At 36.6% G+C, this 17223-nt stretch overlaps 1 long non-coding RNA gene across 1 annotated transcript in view; it reads left to right on the top strand.

Moving 5' to 3' along the window:
- The first annotated feature begins 10441 nt into the window (after positions 1 to 10441).
- The window catches only part of LOC134651511 (uncharacterized), a 24350-nt gene continuing 17568 nt past the window's right edge, over positions 10442 to 17223 (top strand). The window contains exon 1 of the long non-coding RNA XR_010097117.1: positions 10442 to 10451. This is a non-coding gene — a long non-coding RNA (uncharacterized LOC134651511). The remainder of the gene's footprint in view (positions 10452 to 17223) is intronic.

Here is a 17223-nt window from a genome sequence, read left to right as displayed (position 1 = left end):
ATGCCACTATTAGTCGAGTCCTAAAGCTTTAAAAATCTGATGTGACAACCCTAGCTGTCCCTTGGGTAGGTAACACACAAGTGCATTGTAAACGGCTCACTTTGTTTAGGATTTTTCGTGCAAATTTCCCTATTTCATTACCCACCTGTGTACTAGTACAACTTGTAGTACACGTTTTCATCAAAGCGGCATGGTTACGTAACTCGTAAATTGTTCATAACCGCGGGGGTCGCAATGAAAAACCTCGTCTGTACATGAAGACTTTACGACCGTTGTGCTGCTGAATTAGCCTCTTTTTGTTTATTTTGCAACCGCTTAATATTATTTACCAGCAAACTATAGCTATAATAGCTGCTAAGGGAAAAATAGTGGCAGGTTTTCTTTGTCTCATTCTTAATGTTTTTAGGATACGTAACAAGGAGGTAACAAGATATTGTCACCTCCCACTACCTACTTACTTACTTACCATAATATAAACACCCTCTTTAGATTTACCCTTAGAATATGGCCATGTGATTTAGTCGTGATCGTCTAGTCTAGCGTTAGGACCCCTCGAAGTGAACCGCGGTACCCTAAGTTCTTTAATGAGTATCAGCTAAATTTTGGACTCTGATTTTATTTACAATTACCTGGACTTTAGGAAATGTATATTATGATATTGGAAGCACGCTTATTATGATGTTAATGAATAACTTGATAAATTACAGAAATGGTACCAAAAGTTACCAGAATTTATTAGAGTAATGTAAATGATGTTATATTTTACTTCAAATAAAATTATTTAGGTAAATGCAGCATACATGATAATACTAATATAAAAGGAATATATTTGGTAAAATGAGTTTAAAAATGGGGTTGGTAAAAGCCTGCTACAATCTATTAAGCCTCCGGGATAACATATGAGTAGCACTCCTGGGGTAAGCCCATTTACACCCTAGCATTTCAAGTTAATATTATTATCTACCAGCTTCTATTCGAAATATGCTACCCATACGCTCGATGCAGGATTGGGGGCTCCTAGTCCAATCAGCAAGGTCAATTAGAACTCCTACCCTACCTTTTTAGCCAGACGGGCTATGACCAACACTTCGGAACCTATGCGTGCCTAGATGACTATGAAGAGAAGTGTCAAAGTATCCATCAGTCATCAAAATTATTTATCTTTTTTATTTCAAAAGCTAGGGATGCGAATCCCATTTCCATTCCCCAGAACTAAAATATAAACTGTATTTCTAGTCTTTTAGAAGTATAAACGAAGTACTAAGTTTATTTGTTAAAAATATACTATATTTTATGAGACTGAAATATCAAGATGAGCATTATTTCACTCAAATTATCCTTTGGATTACTCTTGCCTGCCAAAGGTTCCCTAAAACAGCTAGTCGTCGATTTTCTATCTCCGAATAGGCTGTGTTCCTAATCCCAACTTGATATTTATGATTTTATTGTGTAAATACCTTAGAAACATGATTGTAATACTCAGTACCTCGTCTTTACACCAGAAAACCAGAACTTCATAAATAAAAATAGAGATAAGATTTTACGTTAATTATTTTCCCCAAATAATTAAAATACTGAAAGATTTAAGCAATTTAAACCCTACACCTATTTACGCACAATTTTAGTATAGCAAGACCGTAGTTGAAGTCCCTTAAAAAGAGAAATATATCAGTTTTACAGACCAAGACTAGAACGAACCCTAAATTCCGAATAATTAGTGTGTGAATTTACCCTAAACCTACCCTTGTCCCTACTCTAGTATAACCAAAGCACAGTTCGTACTTACCATCGACCTGGTACTTTGGAATATACGCAAGTGTGTCCTACTAGAAACTGTAAGAGTTCGGCGAGCGATTCCGAGAATGCAACCTAACAGCTCGTGGGCTTGTCTCCCCCCATGGCGGGTTGCACAGAGGCAGGGTGGCAACATGGGTAAGACAGGTCCCTATTATGTATATAAGTGGTATAAATAAATATATTTAATATACGAAGCCTCCAAATACTGTAGATTTCAAATGGGCCCAGATTACTCCGGATGGTGCGCATGTGACACCCCCACTATTCATCTAACAGCTGGACATTGGAGAGCTAAGGAGGGAGACGTTTTTCACCTTCTATGTTGGTAAAAAGAAAGGTGCCAAGATAACCCTCATCTTGGAGCAAAAAGACTCCTAGACAGCTCACATTTAACACCGCAAGGGGTGAGCGGTCCAGCCGGACAAACAGTCAGTCCAAACAATGATCTGGTTTTAAACTATATAGCAAAAGACCCCATAGTAAAACACTAAAATAACTAGGTTCAATTTTACGAACCAAACTACTCACAAAATCAAACTAACTAAACACAGAAGTGAAATTCCCTTAAACACCGTTATCTAAGTTCAGTTTTATGACGATATTGTCCCCATAAAACCAAACACAGACCCGCTTTCCAAGCCCCAGCTATGCAACGATATTGTCCCTGCATAACGTGACGGCACTTAGAAAACACAGTGTAGAAAACTTCACTATAACAACACAAAGCAGCAAAGAATCCCCACAATAGCCTAAGTTCAGCTTTACGACGATATTGTCCCCGTAAAACTAAACACAGACACGCTTTCCAAGTCCCTGTTATGCAACGATATTGTCCCTGCATAACGTGGCGGCACTTAGAAAAAACACTGCGTAGAAAACTTCACTATATTTAAATCCCGTACTCGGTAACAAAGAATCTCCACAAAAGTCTAAGATCAGCTTTACGACGATATTGTCCCCGCAAAGCCAAACACAGACACCATTTCCACGTTTAAATTCACCAGGATAATTCCAAGCGAAAACAAACATAGTAACAGTAGTAGAGGAACTTTGCTCACCGAATATTAAACGCCCGAGAACCAGAGTCACTGCTAGTCCGATGGTTGAAGAATGAATGCCCCGCCGGCGGCGCGCACCGGCCTTTTATACCCTCTACTGGAGACTGGATACATATTGGATACAAGAGACTTATTGGAGACATATTGGATACATAATGGATACTGGAGACATAATGGATACAGGGGACCTAATGGATACTGGGGACCTAATGGGGACATATTGGATACAAGAGACATATTGGGGACATATTGGATACATAATGGATACATAATGGATACTGGAGACATAATGGATACTGGAGACCTAATGGATACTGGGGACCTAATGGGTACATATTGGAGACAAGAGACTTACTGGAGACATATTGGATACATAATGGAGACAGGGGACCTAATGGATACTGGAGACATAATGGATACTGGAGACCTAATGGGGACATATTGGAGACAAGAGACTTATTGGAGACATATTGGATACATAATGGAGACTGGGGACCTAATGGATACTGGAGACATAATGGATACTGGAGACATAATGGGGACATATTGGAGACAAGAGACTTATTGGAGACATATTGGATACATAATGGATACTGGAGACATAATGGATACAGGGGACCTAATGGATACTGGGGACCTAATGGGGACATATTGGATACAAGAGACATATTGGGGACATATTGGATACATAATGGATACATAATGGATACTGGAGACATAATGGATACTGGAGACCTAATGGATACTGGGGACCTAATGGGTACATATTGGAGACAAGAGACTTACTGGAGACATATTGGATACATAATGGAGACAGGGGACCTAATGGATACTGGAGACATAATGGATACTGGAGACCTAATGGGGACATATTGGAGACAAGAGACTTATTGGAGACATATTGGATATGGAGACTGGGGACCTAATGGATACTGGAGACATAATGGATACTGGAGACATAATGGGGACATATTGGAGACAAGAGACTTATTGGAGACATATTGGATACATAATGGAGACAGGGGACCTAATGGATACTGGAGACATAATGGATACTGGAGACCTAATGGGGACATATTGGAGACAAGAGACTTATTGGAGACATATTGGATACATAATGGAGACAGGTGACCTAATGAGGACATATTGGATACAAGAGACATATTGGGGACATAATGGGGACTTATTGGATACAAGAGACATATTGGGGACATATTGGATACTGGAGACATAATGGAGACATATTGGAGACAAGAGACTTATTGGAGACATATTGGATACATAATGGAGACTGGGGACCTAATGGATACTGGAGACATAATGGATACTGGAGACCTAATGGGGACATATTGGAGACAAGAGACTTATTGGAGACATATTGGATACATAATGGAGACAGGGGACCTAATGGATACTGGAGACATAATGGATACTGGAGACCTAATGGGGACATATTGGAGACAAGAGACTTATTGGAGACATATTGGATACATAATGGAGACAGGGGACCTAATGGATACTGGAGACATAATGGATACTGGAGACCTAATGGGGACATATTGGAGACAAGAGACTTATTGGAGACATATTGGATACATAATGGAGACAGGTGACCTAATGAGGACATATTGGATACAAGAGACATATTGGGGACATATTGGATACTGGAGACATAATGGAGACATATTGGAGACAAGAGACTTATTGGAGACATATTGGATACATAATGGAGACAGGGGACCTAATGGGGACATATTGGATACAAGAGACATATTGGGGACATATTGGATACTGGAGACATAATGGAGACATATTGGAGACATGAGACATATTGGATACATAATGAAGACAGGGGACCTAATGGGGACATATTGGATACAAGAGACATATTGGGGACATATTGGATACTGGAGACATATTGGGGACATATTGGATACAAGAGACATATTGGGGACATATTGGATACAAGAGACATATTGGGGACATATTGGATACATAATGGATACAGGATACCTAGTGGATACATAGTGGATACTGGATACATAGTGGAGACATAGCGGATATATAGTGGTTACTGGATACCTAGTGGATACATAGTGGATACTGGATACATAGTAGCGACTGGGGACGAGAAACAAGCGATTTATGCTAACCAAAAGTACCAGGCTACCAGAACTGAGGAAGAGGTCATTTGCCCCGTACATATTAGCGTTATGCAACCTACGACCGGTGACTTATTAAGACAAACGTTTACCAAAAGTACCAGGCTACCATAACCGAGAAAGAGGTCATTTGCCTTGTGGCGGGTGCCGACGCTCGATTCAAGAAAAGCCATACGACCGTAATATTAAGGTTCACATTCGTAAAGTTCGATGCTACCAAGATCTATCCCTTTCACGCTTGCGTCTTAGAGAAAGACGAAGATATTCTCAATGACGAACCTGCAAGCATTATTTTACTTTGAGATACTTTTAGTCTCTTTCCGAAAAATACCCCTGTGTGGAAGTATTTTAAGTTCACCAGAAGCAAACATACTCAAAACATAGCGGGAAGTTTAAAATCTTAGGAGTTTTGGACTGTTTGTATTAACTCTGTACTAGGAGTTCAGACTCCCATATGACCGAACGTCACGCTGTCAATGTCATTGTCAATGCCACAAGCTCACGCATTTAGGTTAGTTTCAATTTGAGATGATTACTTTACGCAATTTATTGATTTAAATAGCGAAAATTTTATAGTGGGTTATATATTTAATGAAACCACAAGTGGTAAAATATGAAAACGTGTGCTTCAAGTTGTAATTGTTACACTATTCATTGGAATCATGTATGAAATACGCGACTGAAGTGGATCTTAGTATTCAAGGTATTTCTTTCTAGTTTTTGTGTTTTGTAATGAACAAATTAGGTTAATATAATAGGCATACGGCCAGTCACAATATGCCCATGTGGTTATATTCTAAGTAATAGTTTTACTAAGTCAGTTTTTATTTCCAGGCTCAGATTACTGTAGGTATAACTAAGTATATCTTCATAAGCAACTGTCACAGTACTATTGTTTTCCCGCCACAATACTTATGGTAGCGTCTTTGGTCTTATAGATCTAAATATCTGGGTGACCGAGCTTCGTTCGGAAAACATATAATAACTCGGAAATGCGCGTTTTCCCAAAGATAAGACCTAGCTAGATCGATTTTTCGCCCCCGAAAACCCCTATGTACCAAATTTCATCGAAATCGTTAGAGCCGTTTCCGAGATCCCCGAAATATATATATATATATTATAAATAAATAAATAAACAAGAATTGCTCGTTTAAAGGTATTAGATTAACGACCCATTAGTATACCTACACTGAATTGTCAATGAAATAAGGGTCAGTAGATCACAAAGCCCCCTTCATGTCATATTTAACGTTAATTACACTATAGCTTTGACATAAGACTAGTCGCGAACCTTAATTAACCTACTTACGCAAATTGGATTACATTTTTAAAGAGGTCAAAGTTAGAGAACATCAACATAATAATTTGCATCCTAATGTGTTGCACTTTTAATCTTACTCTAAATGGGGAATTTCATTAATTAGGTACTTACAATTTAATTATTTCCTAGTATGTTGTCAAGACGAAAATATTTATAAATTATATCGTTACGATAACAGCAACTCTTACAAAGTTTATAACAGGTATTAAGTTTATAAACGGCCACGTATTTTGCGAGGTGTTGAAGCCAAATAAATTACCCACTTGGAGTTAGACCTTATCTTGCCTAGCCTTGCCTGAAAAATGTCTTCATCTCGGAAGCGCTTCATCATTGTTATTTAAGAAAGCTGTTGGATATTGGGCTTGAGATGTTTTACATTTTCTAGACGAAAAGGGTAAAGATATAGTTCAGGAATAGAGATCCAAGTTCTCTATGTTAACTCGTTTTAGCCGCAAATTTAAAGATGTCAATACTAGAGGGTTTGATTACTTTTCCTATGGTGACATTTATTTCAGTTTATAATTTAAAATAAGTATTGTGACTATTTAAAACAACACAAATGTCTGGGAGAATTTATATTTAAACTGAATTTATATTCACATTGATGACTTTCCTTTGTTTTATGTCAATAACAAATTGGTGACCAGTGGGCAGAAAACAATGAAACAAAAATAAAATATGTCAAGCACCGAGCCAGGAAATATAAAAGATAACAAAAAACGAGATGTTTTTAGCTTCACCGGCCAGGAATCTTGGGAAATAATTAAAAGCAACGAGAAAATAATTAAAAACATAAGTTTGCTTATTGTAACGGTGCGCGCCAACGTCTGATTTATTCAGCAGCTATACACTTTGTTATTTATTTCTGAGGAATAGAAAGGTGTATATAACATCTATTAACAACTTTGTAAGGTCATTGTGGCTAATTCCGTCATAGGGACTATGCCGTTTAGCTAGGAGCGCATATTTCTTTGATTTTCAATCGTAGGAAAAACGCTAATGGACGGATTAGGCCCTATGACGGAATTAGCTGTGGCTAATTCCATCTATCTTAAACTCTTCACAAGGTAAGCTAGCCAATGATTGGCACTGAAACTTTCTAGTTATTGGTGCCTATTTTCATAGAAAAGACCTGAGTCTTAAAATAAGGTTTAAATCGCCCACCATTGGTGAGCCCATATACATGCTAAACCACAAAGTCAGTTTCCGAAAGCATTATCCTCACTTACTTGAAACAATACAAACCCTATTATCACACAGACAAAGCTACAGTGGTTATATTCTCTTATACAGCTATATTAAATAATTGGAAACGGAAACGGGGAAGTTTCATTACATCCTGGAATAGTCCACTTCCGGTTAACTGATATGAGGCGCCAGATGCCATTTACTGCAATGGTGTCATGATATTACATATATTCCATCCTAGAATGATATTGTGTTTAGAAGTAGCTTAGAAAAAAATTCGGTATGTGCATTTGTAAACAGTTTTTTTATATAAAATGTTCTAGTAGGAAGTTCAATAATCATGAACCGAAGAGTTTCTTTTTAGGGTTCCGTACCCAAAGGGTAAAAACGGGATCCTATTACTAAGACTCCGCTGTCCGTCCGTCCGTCCGTCCGTCCGTCCGTCCGTCTGTCACCAGGCTGTATCTCACGAACCGTGATAGCTAGACAGTTGAAATTTTCACAGATGATGTATTTCTGTTGCCGCTATAACGACAAATACTAAAAACAATAAAATAAAGATTTAAGTAGGGCTCCCATACAACAAACGTGATTTTTGACCGAAGTTAAGCAACGTCGGGCGGGGTCAGTACTTGGATGGGTGACCGTTTTTTTGCTTATTTTGCTCTATTTTTTGTTGATGGTGCGGAACCCTCCGTGCGCGAGTCCGACTCGCACTTGGCCGATTTTTTGTTTTAAAGTTAGGTACTTCTTAGTAGTTAAGTAGGTAGGGTAGGGCTTAACGTTGAAAAGTCATCCTATACTGTTAGATAGCCCGCAGATATCTGATATGTCAGACTTAATTTCAGACTAACGACATTGCCTGATATCTACTTACATATTTTTGTGACCACCTCAAATACAACCCTTCTAGCAACTGTTACTTTGTAAGTTCAAGTGGCCTTTTAAACCATCGAATCTGACACGACCCACGGGGACTGGCCTTATTAAACTTTCAGGTCCCACGACTAGATTAGGACTAGAGAATCTAGAGATAGACCTGCATATTTAAGTAGGGATCTTGCTATTCAATATATAGTCTGATTTCAACTAACATATATTATACAAATTTACGTACTACTTTGGCTATATAAAGTAATGCTTGAGAACGTCCGAAATGCACTTACAAATCTATCATATTAGAGTCCTCTTAAATACAATTTTATTTCCTATAGAATTTACCCTCGGTAAGGTATCAAATTAGATAAAATAATAATTATGGTCCCGATGTCACGACCTATTATTCTGCCGAGTCAAATAGACTCCATCATATTTAGTACATGTACATCGTATTTGTAAGCCCATGTGGTAGTTAGCGCGAAGATAACAAAGCCTGCGACGCAATGCGGATTCCCCTTCGGGCTCATTTCATAATACCAAGCGCTTTTAAAACGTTCGTGCGGTTTGACTTGTGACATCGGCTTTTGCCATCGTTACTGGTATTTCATTGCTTTCAATCATGGAATCAAATGACTGTGATTGGGTTGGGATATTTTAATATCGTTATTTTTTTTATATTTATTTGACATTTAGATTTTATTCTAGAAACATTCTAGACTTATAGTATTTTTTATACAATTTTTTTTCATGTTTGACGAATCCTTTTGTGAAATTCTTAAATTTGTGTTAAATTTGATTTGTATAGTAATCCATGGAATAATAACATCAATAAATTGCTCTGATAATTAGCTTAAGATAATATATATGTTACGATTCATGAATAAAGTATATTTTGACTTTGACTTATCTAAGTCAGTACTTACCGGGAAAACCCAGTGGTTTTCCTTGTCTTCAAGATATGGTACGGTGGGTAGATGTAAGGAGAACCGTCTTTGTTTATCGAAAAGTGTCCGTCGAAAGGTGTTAAATAGCGGTGGCGTTAGTTTTTTAGATGGGTAAATTGGTTAATTGGGTAATTTTTATCTAATATTTTCTGCCTTTACCACTGGAGGGCTTCGTCACTTCTTCTTTGATATACATGTATGAATCTATTTCAGTTTAATAAAGCGCCAAATGTTATTATGTTATTAATTAGGGTAGAAATATAATCAAGGAAAGATCTGATCTGTTAGACCTGTACCCCAAAAGCATAAAATTGTTGTAGTAATTCACCGAATCGCATTTCAAATTAATTTTCTTAATTAGCTATCAGAAATCAAGCTCAGCCCAGCCCAGCTTACAGCCATTCAGGCCATCTTAAAGCCGCAGCCTCGGGAAATCCAAACACATACCTATTTCGACTAGCGTATGTAAGCAATGCGAAAGAAAATGTATGTATAGCCGGTTAAACAAGTTTGTCAGTAGAAAAAGGCGCGAAATTCAAATTTTCTATGGGATGATAACGGTTCACGCCTACATTTTTTATATTTGCCGCTCTTTTCTACTGACGAAAATGGCTTGACAGAGTATATTTATGGATCCGACCTACGTCCGATCTTATGGTGAAGTTCTTCTGTAGCAGCTGCTAGCTTTATTTTCAGCTATGGTTCCCACCACACTCGCTACTTTTTCAGTCTAAAAACTTTTGATATGTATTTGCCTTGACATCTATGATGAACATTTGAAGTGACATGTATTTTAAATTTCAGATATTTCTTCTTCGACGTCGAGAGCAAAGAGAATAAAATCAATTAATCACTTATGGTCGAGAGTTTGACACGCCAGCGAAAAAGGTGGAAGATAGGTAATGAAGTTGCATTATTCTATTTTTTCTACTCCCGTACTTTTATTTGTCATTTAAAGTGTCATACACACACCTTTAAACCCCTATCTTATAGTTGTCAAGACAATTCTTTAGTCTATTCCCTAAAAAAGTATTTGTGCATACACGCAGTATCTTTTTGGCACTTTTACGATACTTCGTGTAATCACCACTTAATTTTTTTTGTATGAAATACATTGTTGCCAACCTAATTTTAATTGTCATCTCTGACAGATGAGTGAACCATAGACATGTTTTTTATTTCATTCATTTTTTTCCCGCCCGTACCGTCCATTCTTTGCTACTTCTGGAATGAAAAATATTTGTTAAGGTGACGGTAGAGGTGGGTAAATTTTCAGATTCTGTCAATTTACCCCATTTCACACACAAGCGCACTTCACGCACACTACCTCACTTTACTGGGACAGGTCACTGACCCATCAAGTTTTTTTTTAAGATAGCGTTTTGAGTTTAGTGGCCTCCTTTTAGGAAAAGCGTTCCATTGAAAGAAGAAAGAGAAACAATACATTTAATCTTGCTTTCCTTGTCTGTTCATGTCACACGTAACGTATTTAAATTCTAATAATTCATTTGGTTGTTGACAATTTTCTACATTATGGCTTTGTCGAGATACGCGTTTTCTAAAGTTAAACCGAATAAAACCAGATGTCATTAAGTCAGATGTAAAATTTTATTTACTACTCTATACGACTTTTCATAAGGCTCAAAATCAATTAAATGAGAATTTTAATAAATAAAGTTCCGGCAGGGTGCAAAATTTAATTAAGGCGGACAAAATAAAATTTGAAAATATATGGAAACAGTGTTGGCTAATGTACCCCTAATATCTTTACCGATTTACTTTTATGTGGTATATTCGCCTTTTGTTTCACTATTAAATTAATACAATTAAAATAAAAAATATTATACCGGTATTCCACCGGTATTATTTCAGTGCTGAAGCGATTATCTTCGATCGTAGCCTTGATAATGTAGGTGTTGATAGTTACTTACGGCGGTAGGAGCGGCAATGAACCCCGTGCAGAGTAGAACGTGAGGTGCGGTGGGATAAGTGCATATATCTACTTATAATTCTTTAGCTGGTTGGTAACCCTCTATATTTTATTTTTTGTTTTACTGTTATTAGGTTAAGGGAGTTTTAGGGAGTGAAAAAAAAATGATTTTCGTTTTATGCGCTCGCGTGATTGCCGATGGATTATAATTAGACAAAAGAACTTGTTTTCCACGCATTGAATGTAGATCCCTATGACACTTCCTCCAAGTCTTCTCCAATAATGTTTATACCGTATTTTAATTACCTACCTTAAATGTTACATTTCTAAATTTTTTTTTGTGCTATACATACTTCAAAAAAATCGCTGGAGGCCTAGCGGTAATAGCGTGCGAATTGCAATTCCGGCTCGTACCAATGAGTTTTTCGGAACTTACGTACGAAATATCATTTGATATTTACCAGTCGCTTTTCGGTGAAGGAAAACATCGTGAGAAAACGGACTAATCCCAATAAGAGCCTAGTTTACCCCCTATGGGTTGGAAGGTCAGATGGCAGTCGCTTTCATAAAAATTAGTGCCCACGCCAATTTATGGGATTAATTACCAAGCGGACCCCAGGCTCCCATGAGCCGTGTCAAAATGCCGGGACAACGCGAGGAAGATGATGATGATGTGACACATACTTCCAAAAAAATCTACAAATATTTTACGTGACAACTGCTTATAAGTAAATATTATGTAGGTACACTTATAAAGTATAAAGTAGAAAATATCTTATAGGTACATAATATAAAAACCGATCATGTACGAGTAGGATTCACTATGGGTTCTACAGTTACACATTTTTATTGCATATTTTTTGTTTAAGACCAACTCACCTATTATAGGACATAGGTCTTCCATTAATCTTTTGGCGTTGAACTATTTTTTGTATATGTATTTATGTAATACAATTCTGAGTTAGGTTATGGTACATTTTTGCTCACCTACTTATAATTATGTATTATATCTGATATGTCACATGATACCAAAAATCGCCGCAAAGTTAAAAGTTCATTTATTTACGTTACTCATCTTCGGATCACCGACTTACTACTTCCTTACTTGACATATGTGTACTAAATTTCAATTGAACTAGTCCAGTAGTTACGGTAAAAATTGGCTTTAACAAAATGGCAGACACACGAGTGATCTTATAAGGGAGATTATTTTCCTTGAGTGAATGGTATGCATTTACCCCAATGCACCTCACGTTCCACGCGGCGCGGCGTAATCTGGCCCCTATTTCACCACGGTGACAGGTACGACAAAAACATCACTGTTATTGACGCCATAGGCATCCATGGACTACAGTTACCGCTAACACTGATTTAAACTTTCACGATTTTTACACATTATTAAATTGTACAACGGAACCGCAAAACGTTCAAGCGGATAAACAAGACCAAGTGCGGGTAGTTCGAAAAACTCGCGCGGTTAGAAGATGATGTCAACTTAAGCCAGTCTTCTCCGAGACCACGGGGACAACGCCGTCCTCGAAACGTCGGAGGTAAATCTTAAAACTTAGATACGCGATTAAGTCCCGTTGTACAATTTAATAATACAGTTACCGCTTACCATCGGGCGGGCCGTATTCGTGTTTGCCACCGTCATTGTACCTATTATTAAAAAAAAACTTTATTATATCGGATAAAACAGACATTTCTCTCGCGAAAAAATCTTGTGACAATTGTCACAAGATTTTTCAAAGAATTTTCGGTAAGTCTTGACAGGAAATGAGTTCTGTGTCGCAATTTCGATACAGTTGCCGTGTTTCTTGTGACAATTGTCATTAGCTTCGCAAAATAAGAATTTTTTAGTGGCAATATAATGGAGTTTATTTATTTATTAAAATGTTGGTGGCAAACAAGCACATCGCCCGTCCGATGGTAAGCGGTTACCGTAGCCTATGGAGGCCTGTGACGTCAGCAACAGTGATGTCGACAACTGTCGCACCTGTCACCGTGGTCGTGGTGAAATAGGGGCCAGTAAGTACCTAATAATCGCAGTGGTCTTAAGTGTCACAGACCCTACTGGCGCGTAAGTCCTTTATGACAATTTCTGCCTATTTTAAATTGTTCAAAAAAAAAAGAAACCGAATAATTATATCGGACTACCGAATTTTCACGAGAATCAGTTGAGAAATGTGATATGCAAAGGAGAAGAATTCGGACATACGAAAGCATTTTTGCCCAAGTTGAAACGGAGACCTTCACCAACGCTCGGTCAATGATGGTTTAGGTACAGCTAGCTGCAGAGAAAAGGTACCACCCCTGCATACAATTATCTATCTGGTCGTACCTTTTCTCTGCAGCTGACTGTACACCTATAAAAATGGTTGTCCCTGCTGTAATTTTATACCGGTACCGTACTTTGTATTTCAACCGGTATAGTTTTACCTTCAAAACGAACCGGTATTGATAAATAATAACGGTACCATACCGCTTATACCGTAAAGAAAGCATGATGCAGTCTCTGCTTTGCACAATTATTGTGTGGACAAAATTCTTATAATCACCGAAACATACATACCTACGCACATAATGTCATTGAAATAAAACATTGTTATTTTATAGTAAATTTATATAATACTCGATATATACACATAACAATAACCAGACCGCAGCGGTATTAGCCTGTAAGCTTCATCTCTTGTCTCCAAATCCGCAAAAACTAGTTAGTACTAAATGCTGGTCTTGCTGTTATTTTATTCTTGAAGATTATGGCTTGTTTCTTGATTATTGAGAACAGCACGTAATCGCACACATATAGACGGAACGAACGGCAACAAAGTAGATGTAGACACTAAGACTTTCAGGTATTAAACGAATTACGCTTCGTATTAATAGGTAAGTAATATTTAAATGAATATATAATATTCTCTAACGTAAATACAAGATTACAATTGACATCAAATGTCATTGACGTACAGAAGTCATATACTTTTTTTTAATGACGCAAAATTGATACCAGCATAATGAAAATCAATCCCAATCAGTAAAACGAGTCTTTAAACTTTTTTTTCATTTTAAGCGGGTTTTGAAGGAACAAGTTACTTAAATTCAATTGTAATCGTATTGTTTTAGGATAGTTTACTGCTGTTTTCGATCGTTACGACCTGTAAATAACAACAAATCAAATTTTAAATAAATTTATTTACCCTATTTTTTGAAATACAATTTATCTACTGGTATACATTTTCGTATGCGTATATGATGAAATGTCTAAATAATGTCAAAAACGAGCTACGACGACGTACACGTCTACTTCGATCCAAGGCCAGCGGCCATCTGACTCGAAGAAGAATTTTGAGTGATGTCGTCAATGTATGGAAATTGTACGAAAGTTTACATTTGGGATTGAATTTCTGTGTTGTATTTGTGAGTAAAAATATAAGTAGATAATAATTTGCTAGTTTAGTTATCTAGCTTTCAAAATCACACAACAACTCAATTACTGTTAAAGGCAAAACTGTAATGCGTGTTGCTCAAACGGAACTCCATATTTTGATTTTTGGATACTTTTAGTGTCGATTTGTAGAGAATTACAGCAAATAAAAAATATTATGCCGTGAAGAGCCGGTACACGGCTTCTTCGTGAACAAATTTACGTATAATTTAATGCAGATATTAAACATTTCTTGAACAAATTGATTGCACAAAGTGAGCTCTAAATCGAAAACGTCATATACCGTCCCCTTAAATTTACAATTTTATTTCAAAGTAAGTGCTTGGTCGTAGAAAAAGTATTGTATGCAACGTTGTTTAACTGAGTCAAAAAATACTCGTGGCGTCTTTATTAACAATTTTCGGCTTCGCCTCAAATTGTTACTCACGCCACTCGCCTTTTTTGACCCCTATTAAACAACGGTTGCATAAAATACTATTATTATTATAAATTTTAAATATAAAAACTATAAGAGAGGGGTTTAAAGGTGTGTGTACGACCCTTTAAATGACAAATAAAAGTACGGGAGTAGAAAAAATACTATTTCAGAGTGGTAATAAAAAGAAATCAAATCTTCGAATTCAATAGATAGAATAAATTGCTTGTAGAGTCTGTGCGGAAAGAAAAGAGTCGTAAAATGGGTATTGGGATCCATACATTTCTCGACTCTTCTCTTTCCGCACAGACTCTATTCGTAAACTCTTTCATAGGCAGTTATTTATAGGTATTGTTTTCGTCAAATATTTAGGGCGGTTTTCGTAAAATGACTTACTCTACAAAAACGTAGGTATAGCGTGTTCAATGTTCGTTCCTTGAGCCTATAATTTACAGTACCTATCTAAACAGAACTAGATTTTTTTTAATCGGCTAATTTCATCGGAGCATTCCCATCGACATAGGCACAGATGGACCCAGTCCATCCTGCTCTGATTTATTTATATTAACGACAGTATACACGTGAAGATATATTTAAGGCGCCCACTCCCTTTACATGCGCGGAATACTAATAGTCTTTCAGAGACGCATGTGGCATGGTTTAGTGAGTATCAGACTTAACCGTAGTCCTTCACACTTGACCATATGTGACCACTCGTCGCATTTCAGACTACATATTTTCAGTTGCTTTTAGGTATATCTGATTCTGCCATAGTAATCATACATTACTTTTTTATCCAGATGATAAACCATTATACTGACCATTATCCTTTTAGCACTGACATAGGTAATTGAAGGGTAATAATTGAATGATCAAATGTTTATTTTTTACACCTCTTCTACGATTAATAACTTTTTATTTATTAATATTATGGCAGCAGTCTCTCTTTTACCTGAACACGATTTAAAATGGAAAGCATTCAAAATTTAAATCGTCTTGTTACTACTGTATATTTACTGACTATTCATTATTAGAAAGTATAGGTGGGTAAGGTAAACAATTAGTTGTATTGAAATGCATTAATATTAGTGCAACAAGCCACACAGCGATGTGCCAAACGACAACTAATTTTATTGGGGTCACTGTGCGTGCGTAAGAGCATGCTATTATTAGTCCTACGGGTTCAATTGATTGAATAAGATTTCTTATTTAGTGAATTGATTACGATTATGTTCAACTTTTTTTTTTCATTTTTGTTGACAGTGTAAGCTATCTAAGGAAAAGTAAATCAACGAAAGTCGATGCTTTCGTTCCGTTTGCTGATGCAAACGGTGATGCTGTGAATTTTCTAAACCGGTCAAAAATGTGGCTTAAAAGCTTAACTTGCTTAACAAACATAACGAAGAGGACAAATCGTCAAACGTGTACTATGCGTCGTTGAAGAGTTCCGTTCTGATCATCATCAGCAGTTCCACTTCATCAAATGTCACTTTTTTTAATGTATATGCTTGGGAAAAATTTCATAGAATTCTAATGTGCAATAAAACGTTTCTTTTTTTATAAATAAGACCTATTTAATGTTCTGTAGGTACGATATATTATAACCCAAACAATATTTATTATGACTACGTTTAACGGTATTTTGTAGACAAAAAATTAAATTACCTACATGGCAGAATCACTTTTGATCTATTCGTTTCATTGTAACATTCGTGAATTTTATTCATGATAAAATATTTTTAAAACTATTCGAACCGTAACAGTTAAACTACAAATTATAAAAGTTTTAATGTGCTTTGAAGGCAGAGAAAATCCTTGTAGGCAGTTTTCTATACTCATCTGCATCTCAAGTTTTTCATGGAATTTAAAATATCAAAGTTTTATTCAGAGCAAACTATTCGTTCACCTGTTACTCGTACCTTAAAATAATCTTAATTTCATTATTTTCACTCATTGCCGGTGTTATAAATACTTTGCAACATTGAACGCAAATATATAATATATGTTTAAGTGCACACGTTGGCGGAAAAAAGCGTGACAGCTGATGACATTGACGCCATCTTGGAGGGGCCTTTCAAAGT

Source organism: Cydia amplana, chromosome 10 (genome assembly GCF_948474715.1).
Source record: "Cydia amplana chromosome 10, ilCydAmpl1.1, whole genome shotgun sequence".
NCBI classification, from domain to species: domain Eukaryota; kingdom Metazoa; phylum Arthropoda; class Insecta; order Lepidoptera; family Tortricidae; genus Cydia; species Cydia amplana.
The sequence above is the reverse complement of the archived record's forward strand: the minus strand, read 5'-3'. Positions and strand labels throughout refer to the sequence as shown.